Source organism: Tamandua tetradactyla, chromosome 16 (genome assembly GCF_023851605.1).
Source record: "Tamandua tetradactyla isolate mTamTet1 chromosome 16, mTamTet1.pri, whole genome shotgun sequence".
NCBI classification, from domain to species: domain Eukaryota; kingdom Metazoa; phylum Chordata; class Mammalia; order Pilosa; family Myrmecophagidae; genus Tamandua; species Tamandua tetradactyla.
Window position 1 is genome coordinate 7,370,708 of NC_135342.1, and position 23,807 is coordinate 7,394,514.

Below are 23,807 nucleotides of genomic sequence, written 5' to 3' on the forward strand. Positions count from 1 at the left end.
CTCAGGTGCCACCCTCCGTGCCCCTTAATTCCTTATGCAAAGTCGTGGAAGCTGAAAGCACAGTCCGGGCACCTCCCCAATCACATGACCCTCCAAAGCCCTGCTGTTCTCTATCACATGACCCTCTGGCGCCATCTTCAACATCCCTTGTTCTCTGTCACATAGCCCTGCAGCACCACCTTTTGCCCCAACGTCATCATCTGCACTTCTCTGTCCCCTTTGTGAAGTATCGAGAACTGAGGGCATGGTCCGCATTCACGTTCCCTTCCCTCTCTGATCTGGCGACTATCGAAAAACGCCTGGGATCTTACTCTGCAAATCCTACAGCATATATTAAAGAATTCCACCAACTAACCCAGGCCTACGACCTTACTTGGCATGATGTTTATGTAGTCTTGTTCTCTACTCTCACCCCCGATGAGTGCAATTGTATTGTAGCTGCCTCCCATGAGCATGCAGATCAATTACACCTGTCCAATCCTGACATACTGGTTGGTAAGACTGAAGTTCCCATGGAGGAACCAAACTGGGATTATCAGTTGGGAGGGGCCGGTTACAAGTGCCAGGACCGAATGATTGAATGTATATTAGTAGGATTAGAAAAGGCAGTCCAAAAAGTTGTTAATTATAATAAACTCCAGGAAGTTACCCAAGAACCCTCAGAAAACCCTGCAGTTTTTCTAAATTGTCTTACTGAAGCTCTGATTCAGCACGCTAGGCTAGACCCTGAATCTCGAATCGGAACCTCAGTCCTAGCCACTCGCTTTATAACCCAGTCTGCCCCAGACATTAAAAAGAAATTTTAAAAGGCTGAGAATGCCCCTTAAACACCCATCACTGACCTGGTCACCATGGCCTTTAAAGTCTTTAATAGCCTGGAAGACATGGCTGAAGCCACCCGGCAGGCCTACCTCCACCAAGAAGTAAATTTACAAGCCCAGGCTCTAGTAGCAGCCCGGAGGGCAGCAAAGCTTCAACAACCAGGAGGAAGGGGTCCACCAAAAATGGCAAGGAGCACTCCGCTGGGACCATGTTTTAAATATGACCAGGGGGGTCCTGCCAGTGTCCACACCCCGGACCACCCACCAAGCCATGCCCAGAATGCAAGTGGCACGGGCACTGGTGCAGTAACTGCCCAAACCAGCAAACTGGCTCACCCTTGGGACCTCAATGCAGAGTGTCAGCTAGCCAACTGGCGAGGCACCAGCGCTGGAACTCCTCAGCCTGGTTGATGACTGATGCAGCCCAGACCCAGTGACCCCTATCACCCTTGCCAAGCCCAGGGCAATGCTACAGGTGGTGGGTAAGTCCATTTTCTTTTTGGCGGACACGGGGGCCACTTACTCAGTTTTGCCTTATTCTGGTTTTAGCAGCCCCTCCCAGGTCTCGGTGATTGGCATTGATGGCAAAACCTGCCGACCGTGGCAAATGCTGCTGCAGTCATGCAGCCTTGACCAAACCCCCTTTTCTCACTACTTCCTCCTTTTGCCCTCATGCCCAACTCCATTATTAAGGTGAGACATTCTCCAAAAATTGGGAGCCTCTGTCCAATTTAGCCCTCCTTCCCCCTCCCCGGGGGCAGGACTTTTTTTAGCAGCCCTCATCCTGGAAAAGGCTCTCTCTCTGCCGCTCCCATCAGACATAGTTGACACCAAGGTCTGAGACACTTCAAAACCTATAGTAACCACACATCATGCTCCAGTTATTATTAAACTCAAACAGTCTTCCTGTTTTACATCATGGCCCCAGTTCACAATCTCCGAAACTCACTGGTTGGGACTAAAACCTATCATTGACTGCCTATTGGAGCGCAAACTTCTTATTCCATTCAACTCTCCATGCAACACCCCCGTTTTACCAGTAAAGAAACCAAATGGGGACTACCATCTAGTCCAAGACCTCTGCCTCATTAACAAAGCTGTGGTCCCCCTCCACCCCATTGTTCCCAATCCCTACACTCTACTATCACAGATTCCCCCCAAACTACTCACTTCACTGTCCTAGACCTCAAAGATGCCTTCTTCACTATACCGTTACACCCAGACTCATTTTTGCTATTTGCATTTACTTGGACAGATCCCCACACCAACATGTCCCAGAAACTCACTTGGACAGTCCTCCCCCAAGGATTCAGGGACAGCCCCCATATTTTTTTTGGACAGGCTCTTGCATCTGATTTACTCAGCTGCAAACTCCAACCAAGTGCTCTTTTACAATATGTGGATGACCTCCTTCTCTGTAGCTCCTCCCTATCCCACTCTCAGCAACAAATGGCTACCTTTCTAAACTTTTTAGGCAAAAAAGGGTATTGGGTTTCTCTTGCCAAAGTCCAAATAAGCCAAGCCTCAGTCTCTTACCTAAGACTAACAATAACGTCTACCACCAAGCAAATCACTGTCAACTGCTGCGAAGCCATTATGGCTCCACAACCACCCACCATGGCTAATGAAATCCTATCCTTCCTCGGATTTGTGGGATTCTTCCACCAATGGGTCCCCAACTTTGTGCTCTAGGCCAAGCCCCTTTATGCCACAGCAAGGGAAATGCCGACCGGGCCACTTTCTCAACCAACCATTGTCCGGAAAGCATTCAGCTCTCTGATTGCGGCATTAACAGCAGCTCCACCATTGTCTCTGCCGAACCCCCAATGCCCCTTTCACCTCTTTACAACCAAAAAACAGGGAATAGCTATTGGGGTCTTAGCACAGCCCCTAGGACCAAAGCACCAACCTGTAACCTACTTGTCCAAACAACTAGATGCCACGGTTAGGGGATGACAACTTTGTCTATGCACACTTACAGCGGCTGCAGACCTTATCAAAGAGGCACTTAAACTCACCCTTGGCCAACCCATCTCTGTCTTCTCACCTCATCAGCTAGCTGACCTACTTGCACACAAATTCTTAGACCACCTAGGACCCTCACACATCCAAACATTTCACCTCCTCTTCATAGAACACCCAGCCATAAGCCTTTTAACCTCACCATGACTTAATTCAGCCCTCTTCCTGGGCCTGCCTATGGCATCCTCCCCTACTCACTCCTGCATAGAAGTGTTAGATAGTCTAGCCAAACCATACACATGTATTTCAGATCAGCCTCTGCCCCATCCAGACCTTACCTTGTATATAGACGGCAGTGCCAACATCACAGCCAAGGGACAGCAAATAGCTGCCTATGCTACTGTTACCGACTCTGCAATAATAGAGGCCAAGAGAATCCCCATAGGATATACCTCACAGAAAGCAGAATCGACTGCACTCATCCATGCCATGACCCTCTCAAAAGAGAAAAAGGTAAACATTTACACAGACTCAAAATATGCCTTCCTTATTGCACACTGTCACTCAGCTATATGGAAAGAATGAGGCCTTATCACCACAAGAGGATCTCCCATAATAAATTCTAGCCAAATCTCAGATTTGCTCACAGTGCTGCAACTCCCAGCAGCAGCAGCAATTATTCATTGCTGAGGACATCAGACACAAACTTCCCCAGTATCAAGGGGTAATGCTAAAGCTGATGCAGTAGCCAAGTCTCTTACTACCTCACCCTCCCAACCTTCTACTATAATCTTCCTACAAACAAAAACACAGCCACACTACACTGAATCTGAAAAAGAAAACCTATTAAAAAGGGGAGGCACTATATCACAGGAAGGGTGGGTCCTCCTCCAGGGAAAAATTGCTATCCCTCAGTTCCAACTACTACCTCTCATTACTGAAATCCACCAGTCCCTGCACAATGGGCCAAAGACGCATCACCGCTTTCTCTATCCACTCTTCTCCTCCCCCCTTCTACTACAGGTTATCAGGAGAGCACACAAGACCTGTCTTACCTGCTCTAAAACTACACTCCAAGGTGCCCTTCGACCAGGGCTACCCACTCACCAGTTATGGGGCCACCTCCCTGGACAAGACTGGCAGCTAGACTTCACCCACATGCCCACTCACAAAAAATTCCACTACCTCTTAACCTTTGTGGATACCTTCTCAGGTTGGATCAAAGCCTTCCCCACTGCCAAGGAGACTGCAGAAACAGCTGCTTCCCTTCTACTCCAAGGAATTATTCCACAGTTTGGTCTACCCAACACCATCCAGTCTGACAGTAGGCCAGTTTTCATCTCTTGCATCATTCAGCATGTAACACAGTCGCTGGGAATCGTGTGGAAGCTCGACATCCCCTACCACCCATAATCATTGGGAAAGGTAGAGCAGACACATGAGATCATCAAAACCCACCTGACCAAAGTAGCGGTTGAGATAAAACTTTCCTGGCCTGAGCTTCTTCCCTTGGCACTAACTCACATTCATGCTGCCCTGTAGGAGCCCACAGGCCTCAGCCCATTCGAAATCCTGTACAGTAGGCCATTTCTTCTCCCCAGCCTTCCTACTAATCCACCTCCCCTAGCAACGCACCTACCTTATCTCTCCCTACTAAGGGAATTGCTCAGGGAGCATGCGGACCGAGCCCTACCAGTTATAACAGGTAATTCTACACATCTGACCAGCAAAACTTTATGGCCAGGTGACAGTGTCCTACTCTGGGAATTAAAGTCCGAATCTTTACAACCTAGGTGGTCAGGCCCATATATAGTCATACTAACCACCCCTACAGCAGCAAAACTCTTGGGACATAGCACATGGATCCATCTGTCTCGTCTTAAGCTTTGCCCACCAACCTCATCAGAACAGTGGAGGGCCACCACGCTATCCCCTACCCGAATTCGCCTCACATGCCATCATGGGCTCCCATGCAATTCTCCTCACTCTTCTCCTCTTCACCATTCCTATGCCCCTCTGACCTGACATGCTGGTGTATGCCTGGAAATTCACCATAAAAGAAATTTGGGTCACAGGATCTGCAGAACACTCTCAAATTATTGCCCAAGCTACTTGTCCAGTAGAAGGGTGTCAAAAACCTATTTACATTATCATTAATCAGGGTAAAAGCCACCTTGATCCGGGAACAAAAGATGCACCTGCACTATGCTTCCTTTATAGGCAGCATCAGGGCCACTTCCACAGGTGGCCAGAAACATATGGAGGGTGTCCTTACTATTCCTGCAAAATAACCTTACCCTGGACAGGTGGCAGATGCTACCAGAATAACCAGTACAGGGGGCCCGTGCTGCTGCAAGACCCAGATTGCTCACTAAACTGCTATCCCAACTGATCCCTGGAATTAAGAATAGCACACCCATGGGATCCTAGATGGGAAAAGGGCAAAGCAGCAGCGGTCTATACAAATCTCAGATGGTCCCACCCATAGGGAAAATGGCTCATAGTCCGAAGCTATTACCCTATAATGGCCAAGCCAGTAGACACTCTGCTGGAAATCAAAGATATAATCCAGCAAGGTGAAACCCAGATCCAACAAATATTGCAATCTGCAAAACCCTGAAACCCCTTTACCTGGAAAAATTTTTTCACTTAATTACAAGCACACTCAATACCACTTACATTTTTAATGCCTCTACCTGCTTTATGTGCACCTCCCTTGAAAGCCTCTCTGGGCGGCTGCCCCATTACCAGACGCCCTCAATACCAGCATGCAAAATGGGCATGACCAGCAATTTCACTCCTTTCAAGTCCCTTTGCTCAAAAGCCACTCTTCTAGCTTCAGCATTTGTTATATTGCAGCACAATCAAACTTCACATGTAACACAACTATCACAGTGGAAAAAACACTCCATGTGGAAACACACTTCTTCTGGTGCAACGGGACCCTTACAAAAACCATAAACTCCTCCTCTCCCCTACCCAGCACCCCAGCAACTCTAGTTCCCCAGTTAAACCTCTATGGGGAAGCTGAGCTATTGTCTCTTCTCCCTGATCCTCATGGCAGGCGGGCATTTTTTAAACCTGTACTTGTAGGATTGTCTCTTGCTTCTTCAGCTGCTGCCACAGGTGTATTAGGGAGTGCATAAGGGCATAGCTTGACAGCCATAGCGGACCTTGAGGATAAACTGAGTGCAGCCATTGGTGCCTCACAGGCATCCCTTGCCTCCCTTCAAAGGCAAGTCACCTCCTTGGCACAGGTAACCTTACAAAACCGAAGAGCACTTGACCTTTTAACAGCTGGAAAAGGTGGCACTTGTTTATTTCTGCAGGAACAATGCTATTACTACATCAATGAAAGTGGCTAGTAGAAGAAAACCTCAACGTCCTGACAAAAATGCAAAAAGACCTTAAAGGAAAGCAGGCTGTGGTCCAGTCATCCTCCTGGTGGAACCCCCCTGTTCTGACATGGCTAGCCCAATACTCACCCCATTTTTAGTTATCTGCCTACTGTTAATGCTTGCTCCTTTTGGTTTAAGATTCCTACAAGAGCATCTCAAGGAACTCTCTTGGGTGACAGTCAATCAGATGCTACTACACCCCTATGCCCCCTTTCCAGTCGAAGCACCAGTCAGCTAAAACCCCTTACTTAACAATGCCCCCACTCCACAGGAAGTAGCCAGAGAGAATATGACGTCCTGTTGTATCAAAAAGGCTGGAATGTAAGGCCTGGCCCGGTAACCTCTGGCTGGAAGGCCCCCACCTGAACTAAAACTAGTGCACACCCGGGCATACATCTGTTCAAACTCAGCCAATCAGGACCTGGCCTGACAAACAAAGGACCCTCACTGCACACAGCCCATACCTATGCGACTGCACATGGCCCATAGTTATGCCCCCTGGCCAAGGGGCCCTCAGCCCTAAAGCATACAAAACTCCTAACCTACCATAGGAGGCCCCATAGGCATTGTCAGCACCCCCACTAACTAGGCTATATCTAGCCCCACTGTGCCCAGGGGGGTGCGACTTCCCCGGCCTGCACCTTGAGCACCTGGACCTGGGAACCTCACCCTGGGACAATAAACTTTTTTTAAAATCAGACTCAGTTCCTCTGATTTTTCAGTCGGCTACAATTTGGAAACATAATATCAGTCATATCCAATCAAATTATTTTTATAAATATGACAAAGCAACTGTAAATTTTCAAAAACATGCATGTAAAATAGCAAAGAGAAATTGAGGAAAAATTACATGAAAGAATATCCCTACCAGATACCATACTCTATTCTAATAAATGTCAAAGAAGAAGGTGGGGGTGGAAAATTATGAATGAAACAGGAGAAATAGCCCTGAGAGTGATATTTTTACATAATAAATACTGAAATGTCCGAGGTGGCTTGGCATGTTTGTGAAGAAATATTGGATTGCTCAATAAACATAGATATAAAGAAGTTTAACTATATTCTTTTCATATCATTTACATACAGCAGTTCCACATATATCAAGGCCACGAATGAAACTGGGGAAAATGAGAACAGTCAGTCAAGCTTAAGAATTTTAGATGATGGCATAGATGGCTATTTCTTTAAGAAGATAGAAATTTCAAGGAAGAGAGATGGTGCAATGGTGATTCAGTAAAGGAGTTCCTTCTTGACATACTGGAGTCCTGGGTTCCATTCCTGGAGCCTGCCCATGCCAAAAAGAAAATCCAGGGATGAAATCAAACTTTGGAGCTCTGATAAAATAAGCACTAGGAAATGCTGTCTGAAAATATATTTTAAGTATATGAGGGAAGGAAAAAGTTATTTCTAATGTCAGTCTCCCAGACAGGAAATTCCAGTAGAGATAAAAATGAATTTCTACCCATCATGAATGAAAGAATGACCCACAAGTAAAGTAAAAAAGAGAAAGTGGGTGGGCAATTTGTCGACCAATAACCTCATGCAGTGAATAATGCACTACATTATACACAGTGTTGTTCACAATAATATAGATGCCAATTCAGTTGTCACAATGTCACTTACTTTAAAATCATTAAAAACACTGACCACACACTTGTTCTGTGATGTGGGAAACTGAAATCCTCATCTCCAGGCTTCATGATGTGTACTTGTTTAAACCTCTTCAGAGGAAACTATGCCCCCAAGTCCTCCATTTAAAGATGTGAGAACTACACACATAAAGTGTTAAGTCCTCATTTCATGAAAAGTCCTCTCTTCATAAAAAGGGCATTACCTGAATGTATTCATGGCAGCATTGACAGTGGACAAAAATAACTGGAAAGATTAATCATTGTCATCACATCAAACATTAAATGCAAGCTGTCAAAAATCCAGTGTATCTATGTAAGCAAAAATTTGATGAAGTTGAATTAACTCAAAGTGCATGTATGAAGGAGACTTTCCAGAAAGCTGTTTGGTTGGAGAACACTATGTCCCTGCATAGAAGTACATTAATTGGGCACAGAATAATATCTAATGCTGAAAGTCAATGCAGATATGTTTCCATAAGAAAACTGCTTGGGAATGGAAAACAACAAAGTGTAGATGATTTTATCAGCTGTGCACACTCATTATAAAATAGCAGTGCAGAGGAAAATTAAACACCAAAAAATTGTCACAGCAAACCTTGGGCTAGCAGAAGATGATTTGCTCCCATGCAATAGCATTTTCTTGATCACATTAGCATGAATGCAAGAATGTCCTTAGGCTGCAAAAATCTACCTGGAGAGGGAGTTTCCCATCCACCTCACCCTTTCTGGATCTTACTGGCAACCCCACTGTGATGTATGGATTTGCCCAGTTTCCACAATCTCAGCTTCTGAAGACAGGTGGGGAGAATATTTTCTCTTTCCCTTGAGTTCCAGACGTCATTGCCCAGAAGTCAAGCACATGGCAGATAGATATTTTGGGAAGGTTTTTAGCAATACCTAAATTGTTAATTGTTTAATACTGTATCTCAGGATAGAATCATATTCAAAAAAATGTGAGGTTAAATTAAGCCTAAAAGTCACCCCTAAGAGAACCCCTTTTGTTGTTCAGATGTGGCCTCTTTCTCTCAGTCAATGTGACAAGCAAACTCACTGCCCTCCCCCTCTGTACATGGGACATGAGTCCCATGGGTGTTGGCCTTCCTGGAAATGTGGGACAGAAATTCTAGAATGAGCTGGTACTTAGCACCAAGGGATTGAGAAAGCCTTCTCAACTGAAAGGGGGAAGAGAGGAATGAGATAAAATAAAATGTCAATGGCTAAGAGATTCCAAGCAGAGTTGAGAGATTATCCTGTAGGTTGTTCTTACACATTAAATAGATTTCACCTCTTAGTTAAGTAATAACAGAGAGGCTGGAGGGATCTCCCTGTAAAAGTAGAGTTATGTTCCAGTAGCCATGTTTCTTGAAGACAATTCTATAATGGTATAGCCTTCCCTATGTGACTGTGTGATTGTGAAAACCTTGTGTCTGATGCTTCTTTTTTCTACCTTATGGACAGATGAGTAAATCATATGGATTAAAAATAAATAAATAATAGGGCAAACAAATGCTAAAATAAATTTAATAGATTGCAATGGTAGTGATCAATGAAAGGGATGGGTAAGGGATATGGTATGTAGGAATTTTTTTCTGTTTTCTTTTTCTTTCTTTTTTTGAATTGGTGCAAATGTTCAAAGAAATGCTCATGATGATGAATATATAGCTATATGATGAAAAAAGAATGTTCATATTGTACATTAATTGGTTTTATTAATAAGAAATTAAAAAAAAATAAGGTGTGTGGTTGTACATTGTTTTATCAATAAAACCTTTTTAAAAAATTTGACACCTTTTTGGCTCCTCTGTCTGGAAATGATCTGATCAAAATGGCCCATCCCTGCAATATTGAATTAGGACTAAATAAGACTTTTCTGCTTGAACATAAAATTTTGAAACTTAGAAAAATGACAAATATTGGTATTAAATTAAATAGTCACTTCATTAGATTTCTATAATTTATTAAGGCACTGTGTCTAAAGTCTTCCCTGGGACATCTGCATATTTTTGAGCAAGCACAGGGTGTTGTTCTTGATGACAAAGCTGTGTCAAATAGTGATGAGGGTTGCATGCATCTCTGTTCAAGCCTAGTCAGATGCACTGATGTTGCTGGCTCCTGACACTGCATGGAAGGAATGGACCCTTTGTCTCACAGAAGGGGCCTGAACTATATCTTCATACTGCATTGGATCCTGAGAGTCATACTGTTGGGCTGGGATGAGACTATCTTCACCAGGGAAGCCATAGGCAGCCTGGCTGGCAGCCTAATAGTAAAATGATGTTAAAATTTGATGCAGATGTTTTCATAAGAAAAATGCTTGGGAGTGGAAAACAACAAGGTGTAGATGATTTTATCAGCTGTGCACACTGATGATAAAGTAGCAGTGCACAGGAAAATTGAACCCCCCAAAATTACAGCAGCAAACATTGGGTTAGCAGAAGATGATTTGATCACACACAGTAGTGCTTTCTTGATTATGTTAGCATGAATGCAAGAAGGTTATTAAGCATCAAAAAGTCACCTGGAGAGGGAATTTCCCATCCACCTCACCCTTTCTGGATTTTACTGGGAACCACACTTTGATTTGTTGATTTGCCCAGTTTCCACAATCCCAGCTTAAGAAGACAGGTAGTGAGAATATTTTCACTTTCACTTGTGTTCCAGACTTCATTGTCCAGTGCGTTCATTAGGTTCAGGTGTCAACCTAGCAAAGTGAGGATGCCTACTTTTGTTGCTGTGGATATGAGCCAATGGCTTGTGAAGCTCATCTGTTGCTGATTACATCAGCAGTAGACTAGGAGCTGTGCCTGCTGCAATGAATGGTGTTTAATTTGATTGGCTGGAAGCTTAAATGAGAAAGCTCAACATAGTCCAGCCCAAGCAGCTCAGTGTACCTCACCTCAGCACTTTCAGCTCAGGCCAGGCCTTTGGTGATGCAGAAAGGAATCACCCCAGGGAAAGTTGTTGGAACCTAGAGACTGGAGAGAAGGCCAACAGAGATCACCCTGTGCCTTTCTGTGTAAGAAAGAACCTCAGTTGAAAGTTAGCTCTCTCTTCTCTGAAGAACTATACATTTTTTACTAAATAAATACCCTTTTATTAAAGGACAATCCATCTCTGGTGTGTTGCATTGTGGCAGCTTTAGGGGACTAAAACAGATTTGGTACCAAGAGTGGGTTGCTGCTGCAGTTTGCAAATACCTGATATGTTGGAATGTTTTGGTTTTTTTTGATGGATAACAGGAAGATTTTCCAGGAATGGAGTAGGGAATGATGGAAAAGTTCTGGAGTGCTTGAAGAGTCTGCTGGTATAAATGGAATCTCTGCCATTCTGGACAAAGGGAGACACAAAAGGGACAAATTGGAGTTTGCTGAGTGAGAACCCTGGAAGCCTGGGTCTGAAGCCAGGAAGCCTTGAGCTGGGAGAGTGGACTCAAAAATATACACGGAAAGGGTGAGTTTGCCCCAAGCGCAGAGGCTGATTTTCTCACCTCTTTACAGTGGAAGAATTGTGCTGCCTCACACCTTGGGGAAGGTAGAGCATGCTACTTGGGGACTGTGGAGAGCCTGGCTGCCGCCACATGGAGTGGTTGACTTTGTGCCCCAGAAATCTCAGAGAGCCCAGGTGTGGCCCCAAAGCTTGGAGAGGGTGGAGCCAAGAATAAGATGATTTCCTCAATTTTCCCTGAGGTTGATTCGGAAAGAAGTGGGCTACTCCATAGGCCCTTGGAAAAGGTGGGATTGCCACTTTCTAAAGCCTAAGGATAGATGACTTTCAGACTTTGACATCCAATGAAGTTTGCCCTGCAGGTTTTCAGAACTGTTTGGGTCTTGTTGCATCTGTGTTCCTTCCAGTTTCTCCCTTTGGAAATTAAAACTTGTATACCGTGACTGTCCTGTCTTTGCATATTGGCACCAGATAACTTATTTTGAGGTTCATAGGTCCACAGCTGGAAGAGAATTCTTGCATTTTAACACTGTTTAAGGTGATGTGTATAGTTGCCAAGTTGACAAGGGGTGGACATGTGGTATTTAGGTTCAGGTGTCAGCTTGGCCAGCTGAAGATGCTTAATTCCATTGCTGTGGACTTGAGCCAATGGCATGTGAAGCTCATCTGTCAGTGATTACATCTGCTTTTGGCTAAGAGGCACACCTACTGCAATGAATGATGTTGGATTTAATTGGCTCGAAGCTTAAATGAGAGAGCTCAACATAGCACAGCCCAAGCAGCTCAGCACACCTCATCTCAGCACTCACAGTTCATCCCAGGCCTTTGGAGATGCAGAAAGAAAATATCCCAGGGATAGTTGTTGGAACCCAGAGGCACAGAGAGAAGGCCAGCAGAGATCACCCTGTGCCTTTCCATGCAAGAAAGAACCTCAGTTGAAAGTTAGCTTCCTCTCCTCTGAAGAAATATATGTTTTTAAATAAAGAAATCCCCTCTTATTGAAAGTCAATCCATCTCTGGTGTGTTGCATTCTGGCAGATTTGGCAGACTAAAACACCCAGGAAATGTAGGTAGCTATACTGGAAAGGTTTTTAGCACTATTAAGTTGTTAATTGTCTAATACTATATGTCAGGAGAGACTCAGATTCCAAATTTGCAAGGAATTTTTGCCAATGAAATTAGAAGTGGGAGCAACATGAGACTTCTGGTATTGGTTTGCTTTTTTCAATACAATCTTGTATACACTTATCTGCTTGCCTGCCTGTAGTCCCCACCATGTAATTTTAAGATCCTACCCAGGTGACACTGGATTTCAATGGGAAAAATTTACACACAAAAACTGCCAATGTATATATTTCAAAGATGCCAAAAATTTTACTGAAAACAACACTGGTAATGAAGTACAAATAATTGTTGGAAACATATTTGTCAAAGTGATACATTATTTATTTTCAAAATTTAAAAATGTAATTTTAACCATTCACAAAATTAAAGAATATGAAAGAAGCACTGATAGTATTTGACCAGTTTTGTTTCATTCATTCCAAACATCTCCATTGGCTAGGGTGAATGGAGCTTAGATCATTTAATATAAATCTTTGCTTTATTTCATTTCTCTTAGAAGTAATTCTTATCTTGTGAATGTTTTTGTTGTCAGTTAATCTCTCGTTAAAAATCATGGACCTAAAAGTCAATACATTTCCCACTACACTGTTAAAACAGAAAAGACTATATGTATTTTTCCTATTGTATTTTGGAACCAAGTCCATAAAGTATCCAACATTACAATTATTTAGTAAACTTGTTAGTTTAGTATAGACAGTAATGTCATCATCAAGTTAATGGTTAAGTTCTCACTTTATATGTGAGATTTTGAAACTTTGATAAGCAGAAATAACCATAAATTTTGTAAGTAACACATCAGCATCTTCGTACTAAAACCTTAGAGCATACCTAATGATTCAGGTTAATAGATTCATGATGTTAAAGGCAAGTAAACATAAAAGGCAAAGATGGGAAAACATTATTATATCAGCAAAAAATAATTACTGGGGCTTTTCAATAGTGACTGATGATGTAATTAACCTACTTGTAAATGTAATCAAGAATATAAAACTCTGGTATTATTAAGCCTCGAGTTTGGCACAAAAACTGCTTGCAAAAAAAAGTACAAAAATCAAAGACAGTTAAAATATTTCCAAACCATTAAAATACCATTTAGAGAATGTAATGTTAAAGACAGCAGTCTCAGTTCAATGGTTCAGAGTCTAGCTCTAGTCTTAAGTTCAGAAGAGTTTAGGAAGAGAATTATAAGCTGTTCCATGTTAGCATGATGGAATATTTCAATAATTTTGAGTGTTGTGTGTTTCTGTAGTTAAAACCAAAATGTTTTTTTCATAAACTAATGTATAATTCAGTCAATTACAATTAAAATTTTTTCTGAGAATGGGACAAGGCAGTTGTAAAATGTTTCAAAAAGATGTATGTAAAATAGCAAAGACAAATTGAAGAAATATAGTGTGAAGGAATTTCCTTAAGATACCACACACTATTTTAATAAATTTTTTTTTGCATGGACAGGCACCAGGAAATGAACCTGGGTATACATCATGGCAGGCAAGAACTCTGCCACTGCAACACCATCACTCTCCCTCTAATAAACTTTTAAGAGGGTTTTGATGTGTAAGTATAAATGCAATGAGTATAGTAGCCCTGAGATGGATATTCTTACATAATGAGTATTGAAATGTCAGAGCTGGATTTCATGCCTGTAAGGAAATAATGAATTGTGCAATAATCAAAGATAAAAAAGTTTAATTATATCCTCCCTCATATCATTTATATACAGATGTTTCACATGTGTCAAGGGCCATGTATGACATTGTAAAATATGAAAACAGTCCATCGATAGTTTAAAACTTTGGATTATGTCATGGAGGGATACTTCTTTAAGAAGATATAAAATCCAAGGTTGAAATCAGAGTGAAGCTCTGATATCATGAATGCTAGGGAATGTTGTTGGAAAACATACTTAAAGGACTCCAGAATATGGAAGAATATATTTCCAGTCTGTCCCCCAGAAATGAATTCTCTCCAGTATATATAAAAATGAATGTCTACCCATCATGAATGAAATGAATGAAAGAAAGACCCACAAGAAATATTATAAAAGGAAAATGGGCAGGCAATTCATACACCAGTAAACTCATATGGTGGATAATGTCTTATGTTATATGCAGTGTTGTTAATAACAATGCAGATGCAAATTCAGGTGACACCATTTCACTTGCAGTTACTAATAATCCTGACAACACTGGGTCCATTATGTGGGAACTGGACTCCCTTCTAGGCTTGTGAATTGTATTTGTTTAAAACTCTTCACAGGAAAATATGCTCGCATCCTAAGCTTGAGAAGGTGGAAACTATGCACAGAAATTCAAGTCCCTAATTTCCACTCTTAAAAAGGAAACTACCTGAGTATATTCATGGCAGCATTTCACAGTGGATTAAAATGACTGGAAATAACAAAACATTGTCACAAGGTCGGACATTAAAAACAAACAATAATCCAGTGTATCTATAAGAGCAAAAATTTCATTAAATTAAATTACCTGAAGGCAAATGTATTATTAAGAAGACTTTCCACAGCTATTTGCTTGGGAAAGCACTATGTACAATAAGTCACTATATTTACCTGCATATATATACTTTAATCAGGTGCAACATAATATATAGTATTAAAAGTATAGCAGATCTATTTCCATATGTAAGATGCTTGAGAATGGGAATAAAAACAAATCACCGGTGATTGCAATAGCTGTACACATAGATGATAAAATAACAGTGCACAGGAAAATTAATCTCCAATGAAACAATTGCAGCAAATCTTGGGATGACAGAAGATGATTACATTAAACATGATTGTGTGGTCCTGATTAGGTTAGCAAGAATGCAAGAATGTTTGAAGCAACAAAAAGTCTGGCTGGATAGTGAGAAAATTCCCCTGTGCCTCACCCTTCCTCAGTCTTCCTGGGAGCCCCACTGTGTCCTGTGTATTTGTCCAACCTCCACAATCACAAATTCTTAAGAGAGGCAGGGAGAATGTTTTCCCTTACAATTTGGTTGCAGGATTTATCACCCAGCAAATAGACAAATGGGAGATATCTATATTGGAAAGGTTTTTAACATTATTAAATCATTAATTGTTTAAAATCTATCTCAGAATAGAACTGGATTCAAAATTGCCGAGGAATTTTCACCAAAATAATGAGAAATGAGGACCAACAGGTGACTTCGACTAATTTTAGAATTTAAAAATCATCTTGTATCCACTTAATTAATATCAGATGGAGAAGGGCCAGTGGACCAGAGGATGAAATCAGGGACAGGAGGAAATAGGAGAAGATGGCTTGGAATCTCAGTTGTTATGTGACTGATACAGAAGCTGAAGCACAAACCAGTAGCCTGTGATCTGGAATAGGTTATTAGATAAATCTCAAAATTGGGATATGTTCATCCCATGCACACACGATTTAAATATTGGAGTGTTTAGTTTAAGAAGTGGGTCTTGAGAGCAATTAGAACCTATATATGTTATTTATGAGAAACCAAAGAAAATTATTGACATTCAGTATGATGGAGATACGCTCAATACCCTTTTCTAATAAAACTCCTCCTAAGCTATGACATACCTGCTATCTAACTTTATCTCCCAAGTATTTCCATAAATTATTTTGTTCTATGTTGGAAGTCCAACTTAATTCAAACTGTAAGTTGGGCTTAGCAAAATGAGGATTTGTCATGGCCAGGTTCGAGTGTCAACTTGGCCAAGTGGTGGTACCTGTTTGTCTGGTTGGGCAAGTGCTGGCCTGTCTGTTGCGATGAGGACATTTCATAGAATTACATCATGATCATATCAGCTGCATCCACAGCTGATTCCATTAGTACTCCACCAAAGGGGAGTAAATTCTGCAATGAGTAATGCTTAATCTGATCACTGGAAGCCTTTTAAGCTGTATTTAGAAGAAACAGACTCTTCCTGCTGCTGAGCCTCTCCTGTGGAGTTCATCCAGACCCTCCGTCAGAGTCATTGGCTTCACAGCCTGCCCTGTGGATTTTGGACTCTGCCTTCCCATGGTCATATGAGACACTTTCGTACATTTTATATTTGCAAGTGTTTCCTGTTGATTCTGTTTCTCTAGAGAACCCTAATTAATACAGGATTCATATTATGTATTTTGGTGGTCATTGCAGGAAGCTTATAAAGGGCACTGAAGAAAGTAAGAGGGACCAAAGAAGGAAAACATTAGAGTAGTTGTTATGAGTTAGATTATTTTTATTTAAGGAAGAAAACAATAGAGTAGTTGTTATAGGTTAGATTATTTTTATTTATGAAAATATTTTGGGGTTTTCAGAGTCAAAGAATTGACATCACCTCATACATACCATTCATTCGCAGTGTATTTTTTTCTCATGGTATTTCAGGATGAGTTACAATTTAATATAAAGGCTCTCAAATGTAGATTGTATGAGATTCATCTGTATGCTTATAAAAGAGTGGATCAAAAGTTCCATCAACAGTATTTCTGATTGTGTAAGTCTGGACCAGGCAAGAAGAATCCTTATTTCTTTGAGTTTTCCACTGATGCCAGAGCTTCCAATCCAGTGTCACACATTGAGAACCAGTGTCTTTTGGCAGATGTATTGGCTCTTCTCCAATATGAATGTGGGTCCTACAGGGAAAATGAAGTCAGGCAGGTGACTGTCATTATTTGTAACAAATTTCCAGATATAATGCAACCATGACCAGTTGGGTCAGGCAAAGAAAAGGCTGGACATCTCCCATGTCCCTGTTGTGAAGGTTGTGTTCACACTCTGGGCCACGGTGGTCAGAGAAGTATCCACCCAGGGACTGGGAATACAACCTGGGATGGGACCATCAGTACTCTCTTCTCAGACCATCCCTGTCTTCAAGTGTTTTCTGATCTTTTGTCAGTTTGAAGTGAACAGTCACCACGAGGGCTTCATGTGAGAGAGAGATGGAAGGTGGTAGCTCTGAGGATATGGGGGGTGTTGCTTGGCCATGCCAGACTGGCCAGATTCTCATGTTTCTCATGAACCTCTCTTCTGTTCCTAAACCTCTGTATTTACAACGAACTATAAGCCCAAAGACTCAACTGGTATTGAGTATACTCAAAATGGTATTTTCTCTCACGTAAATTTTAATGAATAAAAAGTCTCTAAAAATTGAACTGCAAATTTTAGGAGTCAAAATACATATACAGGGCCTGCATGAGTGGTTCAGTGGTAGAATTTTCACCTTCCATGCATGAGCCATGGGTTTGATTCCCAGACCATGCATCACTCCCCCCCAAAAAAATCTTTAAAAATACATATGCAGGGCATTGGAAGGGTAGCTAAGGGAAGAATGCTCACCTGACCTGTGGGAGCCCCAGGTTCAACTGCCAGAACCTGCACATGCCAAAATAAAAATACATATACAATGTGTCATATTTGTAGTAAGTTTATTTTCTTTGAATACAACTAAAAGATGTAAGTTTACAATGACTTTTAATAATGCAAATAGTCAAAACAGATCAGGCCAAGAGATTATTGCCTTAAGAGATTCCACTGAAACATTTCTGTATAGTCAAACACTCTCCTCAGACAGGAACTGCTCATAAGATACAGATAATTGGTGAGTTCTTTATCCATGTTTTATTAAACTTCATAAATGCAACCCCCTTAATCATGATATGATTCCAGCATTTCAAATAGAGTATAAGACGTTCTAAGCACTTAATGAATATTTGCTGCAAGGAAGAAAGCTATTGCTAATATTCCTTCCTTTATACCTAAATGTTGAAGCTGTCATCTGCTCTCTTACTGTCCATTTCCTTGATCACTATGAAGTCATCACCTTCTGTAATAGGCTTCTACCTACAGGACTTCACTGAGAGGAATTTGGCCAGCATCAATGACACATCCCAGTGTCTAACTCCAAGAGTCATAGATTTTAAGGTGTCTATTAATATTACTCTCAACCTATCCACAATCCTCTATTCTATATATAGGTTGAGGAGATTTTTATGAGTGTTTTATTTAAGCAAGTTTTTTGCTTCATAAACTGAATCTGGAGTGAACCATGAGACAGTCATTATTTCACCATCCATCATGCACTTCCATGCTTCCTTTATCTCTCCCAGTGACCTCCACCATCCCCCCCACCAGCCCAGTGACCTTGAGAATTTTCATAGATTTCTACCACCAGGCTCCACATTCATCTAAGACTTCTTGATTTCTATCATAGGACTCCACTTTAATACAGAAGACTTTATGACTTCCATCCCTCCCTGGTCTCTATTGACCCATTCCTCTGATGGTAAACCATTTCTCACACATCTCTGCCTCTTACCCTCAAGTTCCCTAGAACCCAACCATCAAGCATCTACAGCTTCATAATGGTCCCCATGCATCACCCCAGCCCTAAAATCTCTGTTTTTTTTTCCCCTGGCCATTTAACTCATTTGCACTGCTTCCTAACCAACTCCCTTCATCAACTTGTTCTCATTTTCCCTCCCAGGGCCCATTACTTTTCCCAATTCCATCTTCCCTTCCCACACTCCACCTGTGCCTTACACCAGTAATAATCCTCATGTCCTGGCTACCCTGCTGTTTTTCCCCTTACCCCTCATTTTATTTAATTTCTCACAGATATTATATGCATTTTAGCCACTCCTACACTTTACCAACCTTTGCCTATTATCTCAGCACCTGCTTTCCAATGACCTATTATCTTCAGCATTCAACATTTGCAGTTCCCTCAAATTCCTGGACACTGGCCCATTCTTACCCTGAAACATGACAGTGTACTTTAACCCAAAGGGACTTTACCTGCTGAGTTTTAACCTTTGACTTACTCTCCCCACCTTCATTCTCTATCCTTTACATACTCAGGCTCCTGGCTTTTCCCTCTTCTCCCTATTCTTCCACCCCCTCCCATTGCCCTCATTTTGACCAATCTTTATCACACACTCTTGTATCAACACAACTTTTTCTTAGTACTTAATGCTCATTGTACTTTTTACATTTTATGCATTGCAATATCATCCACGTGAGTTGTTGGACCGTTGGAAGGAGTATAAAGGTTAGATTTGTAAAATAGGCAAAGAGATACCACTATTATTCCACATATGAACATGTGATTAATATATACATAAACACACTGACAGAGTGAGTGTGATTTGATGCATGTGAGTAGGACCTGTGAGTTTGTGGGAGTGTGCATTGTTCTATGTATACATGAGTGTGCTTTTATATGTTGTATGTGGAAGACTGCAGGTTGTGAGGAAATGTGCTGTGAGGTTTATGTTTGTAATTATGTGAAAATATGTGTGTATCTGCCAGTGTGCATGCATTAGTGTCTGCTGTGCATGTAATCATGGAAATGTGAGTATCTGCGATGGGGGTTGTTCTTTTTGAAGGCTCTTGGAAATTTACAGACTTTTGAGAGTGGACCTGTATAAAACATGAGTTTATTTGTACATAAAACTAAAGGAATAATTTAAACTCATGTTAATTGGTTACAAAAAGAATGATGCTCATTGCTGAAAATTTGGCCAAAAGTAAGGTTTGAAGACTTAGATGACTATTCAGTGCTCTCAGATTGAGGAACTAGCACCATTTATCTGGTAGTTAAATGAATAGCCTTAAACTATCTGATTGTTGTGCTTTTTTTTTACTTGGATTTCTTAAAATGTTTCTCAAATGCTTTGATTCCATATCTCATGTAATTACTTAAGTTATTGTGTGCCCCAGTGGTTTAAAGACTAGTAAAGCACTCACTTTGAGGTAGTAGATTGTCTTAGGGAGATGGACCACACTCAGAAATAAACCCCCTCTGCTGCAATCCCTCACATCTCAGATCTTTTCTCCATCTGCCCCCTGCAGGGAAGACACTGCCTGCCCCCAGGAGCCTGGAAATAAAGGAGTCTGGACAATACCTTTCTAATGATCTCTTTGGTGGTGCTAATTAGAAAGTTGTTATTAGTTTTGATAAGTAACAATTGAGAAAATTTTTTTCAGACAGATTCTCAGCTCCCAGGTCTGCACTTTCAAGACCAATCTAGGTGAAATGAAAATTGCAGTTCTGTGTGGAGGTGAGGTCACAGAATCTCAAACACATAACTCAGGATCTGGCTGCCTCCCTCCCCTAGACACACTGGCAGTCATGACCATCATATGGAGCCCACTGTATTCAGAGGTGGCCACAATTGGTAAATGTTTACTATTTCATTCTGAGTGGCAGAGTGTGTGGCAGAGGGAGGCGTGTTGGCAGGATGGAGAAGTGACTATATCAGACAAGGGGTCCTTCAGAGTTTGAATTGGGTCCAGTCCCAAAGTCACAGAGGAAGGGCAAACCATCTCTGTGAGGTGTACTGAGCTAGTTAAGAGAGATGGGGTCCCAGACCAGACATCAGTCCCTCATGGCTCCAAATGGGACTTAATGTAATCCTCACTGATAAGGCTTGCAGGTGATAAATCTAGGTGAATAGAAAATATTTTTAAATACAATGTGCTCAAATCCTATATTTCTAAAATCACTGCCCAAACATCCTTATAGGAATCATGGAAACATTTCTCAGGAATAAAAAAGTGTGCCTCTAATAACTCTAGTCATGTAATAAACAGGATAAATCTATAGGAATCATCTCATCCTGAGCAGAAACAGTGGATGTGAATGGAAACTGCTGGGATGCAAATGCTTCTCTATCTCTGGGAGTATGTTGTGCATAATAGAGACAGTAATTGTGTCTCTACTGCAAATATCCAGAGTCTGCTGATGAAATTTAATCTGTTTTCCCTCTTGAAGTCATGGAAACAGAATTAATGAAAGTAGAACAGCAGCATCAGACTCATATATATCTTCTGATAAATCTCTGGTTTAAAAATATTCTAATAGCAATCCAAAAAATCTACTCTCTTGATTTATGATATGCACAATATTTTAAAATTTACAGATTCTAATTTGCATATACCTTCATTTAAAAACCTCAGAAATCTCTCTGCACAGCTAATAGTTTTAATTGCCAGGCATTAAAATATACCTAAGGCAGTAAATTAGTTTATATCTTCCAATATTTTATCTCATATTAGTGTTTCATGACACTCAGTATAGGAAAAGACATGAGATTGTTCCATGATTCCTTTGATAGGTGACATTATACTTTTCTTCCTGACATAAATGCAAACGAGCCTATCTGCTACTATCATAACATGGAGACATTGTTTCATTCATAAAGTCCTACTGGCTCATCGGGTTTGTTCCTACACTACCTTTCTACAGACTACATTTCATTAGGATCTCATTTTATTGAGCTCTCTACATCTGTATTCATGGACAATAACTTTACATGTAAATGGAAAATTGCTATAACAAAAATTGTAAAACAACATACCACCAAGATAAAACCCAAACAAGTTATAAAAATAAAGCTTAATTAGGTCTGCGTTATTGGAAGAACACACCTAACTAGCTTTGTTTCTATAGCATTGTCATTAAAGGTGCTGTTTTTGCAACAAATCAACCAGGTTCAAGTTATCACTTTATGTCTAATCAGCATGGGAATTTTGACAAATACTTAAACTTTCTGTATATGCTTTCCTCGTCTATCTAATGAAACTCCTAGTAATGCTCAGATCATGGATTTTTGAGGAATAAAGAAGTTATCTAATGTATGGGTTTTTTTTAGCACTGATTCCTACATTTTAATTGCTTTTAAATATCATACACTGAACTCTTAAAAGCCTCTTAATAAGAGAGCAAATTTAAATAGTCTAAGGGAGAATTAATGTAAGCAGAGAATACTGGATTTTAAGAGATACTAATTATAGCATATACCTCCTACTTTCTTGCAGGTTCATCTTATTCTGAAATTAAGCATTAGTCACTGTGAAAATGCAGCATGCCCTCCAGGGATTTGGCAATAGGATTGGTCTTCTTATTCCAGACTATATTTGGAGTCCTTGGAAATTTCTCTCTTCTCTATCATTATCTCTTCCTTCATTTCAGCGGGTGCAGGTTAAGGAACACAGACTTGATTCTGAAGCACCTGATTGTAACCAATTTCTTAGTTCTAATTTCCAGAAGAATCCCCCAGACAATGGTTGCTTTCAGGTGGAAACAATTCCACAGTGATTATGAATGCAAACTTCTTTTCTATGTTTACAGAGTGGGCAGGGGCTTGTCCATTGGCAGCATCTGCCCCTTGAGTATCGTCCAGGCTATCACCATCAGCCCCAGGAACTCCAGGTGGGCAGAGCTTAAAGCAAAAGCTCCCAAGTATATCCACCTCTCCATAGCCCTGTGCTGGCTCCTCTACATGCTGGTAAACATCGTTGTTCCATGCATATGACCAACAATTGAGAAATTTTACCATCAAAGGATAAAAGATTTGAGGTACTCTTCTGCAAATGTTAGTGATAAAATCACATTCTCAATCTCTGCAGCATTGCTGTCATTCCCTGATGCTGCATGTTTGGGGTTCATGCTCTGGTCCAACAGCTCCATGGTTTCCATCCTGCACAGGTACAAGCAGCAGGTCCAACACATTCACAGGACCAACCTCTCCACCAGGTGCTCCCCTGAGTACAGAGCTATGCAAACCATCCTCTTCCTGGTGAGCACATTTGTACCCTTTTACACCCTCTCTTCGATCTTTCAGGTCTGTCTTTCTATATTTTCTAATCCCAGCTGATTGCTAGTGAACATGGGGGAACTGTCTGCTATGTGTTTCCCAACTGTCAGCCCCTTTGTTCTCCTGTGCTGAGACTCCAGTGTCTCCAGACTCTGCTTTGCCTGGGTAAGGAACACAAACCCCTTAATCTTATGATTAATACATAATGCATATGTTTTTGGGCAATGGTCACTTTTTTATTCAGCCATCACCAAGACTTGGAAGCAGAATTATAAAACTATCAGAGTACAATATAGGGGTGAGCAGCATTGTGATCTTATGTCCCCAAATATAACAATAAATAGGAATAGAAGAAGCAAATGAAATGCTAAGTAATTATTATGGAATTACTTATAGAATTGAAAATTTAATATTACTTGCAATGGAGTTATTCAGAATCTAAAAAATAAAAAACCAGTTTCTAAAACATTCTAAAGATTATGAGTGAAATCTTTGAATGTGCACCTTTCAATCTGATACTGAACTTCTCATGAAATTAATTAAGTAGAAACTCCAGAGCGGTTGACAGAGTTCCTTGAGAAAAGCTCATGTGAAAGAGTCATTTAGAAATCTGAAGAAAATCATGTTCTCAGTTCACATTAAGTTAGCTAGGGGTGGTACTGGACAACAACTTCAGTTTCTGTACAAGCACCAAAGACAAAATTACGAAATTCATATCTTGAATCATTAGAGAACTGGCAGTCATTTGAGATAAAGTTATAAGGAGTGGCATTATCATATTTAAAACATTCTCATGAAGAAATGGATAAATGAACTGTAATGGGTTCAAGGACAACCAACAATATATTTACACTG

At 40.9% G+C, this 23,807-nt stretch overlaps 1 pseudogene; it reads left to right on the forward strand.

The window, feature by feature from the left end:
* The first annotated feature begins 22,220 nt into the window (after window positions 1-22,220).
* LOC143658267 (vomeronasal type-1 receptor 4-like) lies at window positions 22,221-23,147 on the forward strand (annotated as a pseudogene).
* The last annotated feature ends 660 nt before the right edge of the window (window positions 23,148-23,807 follow it).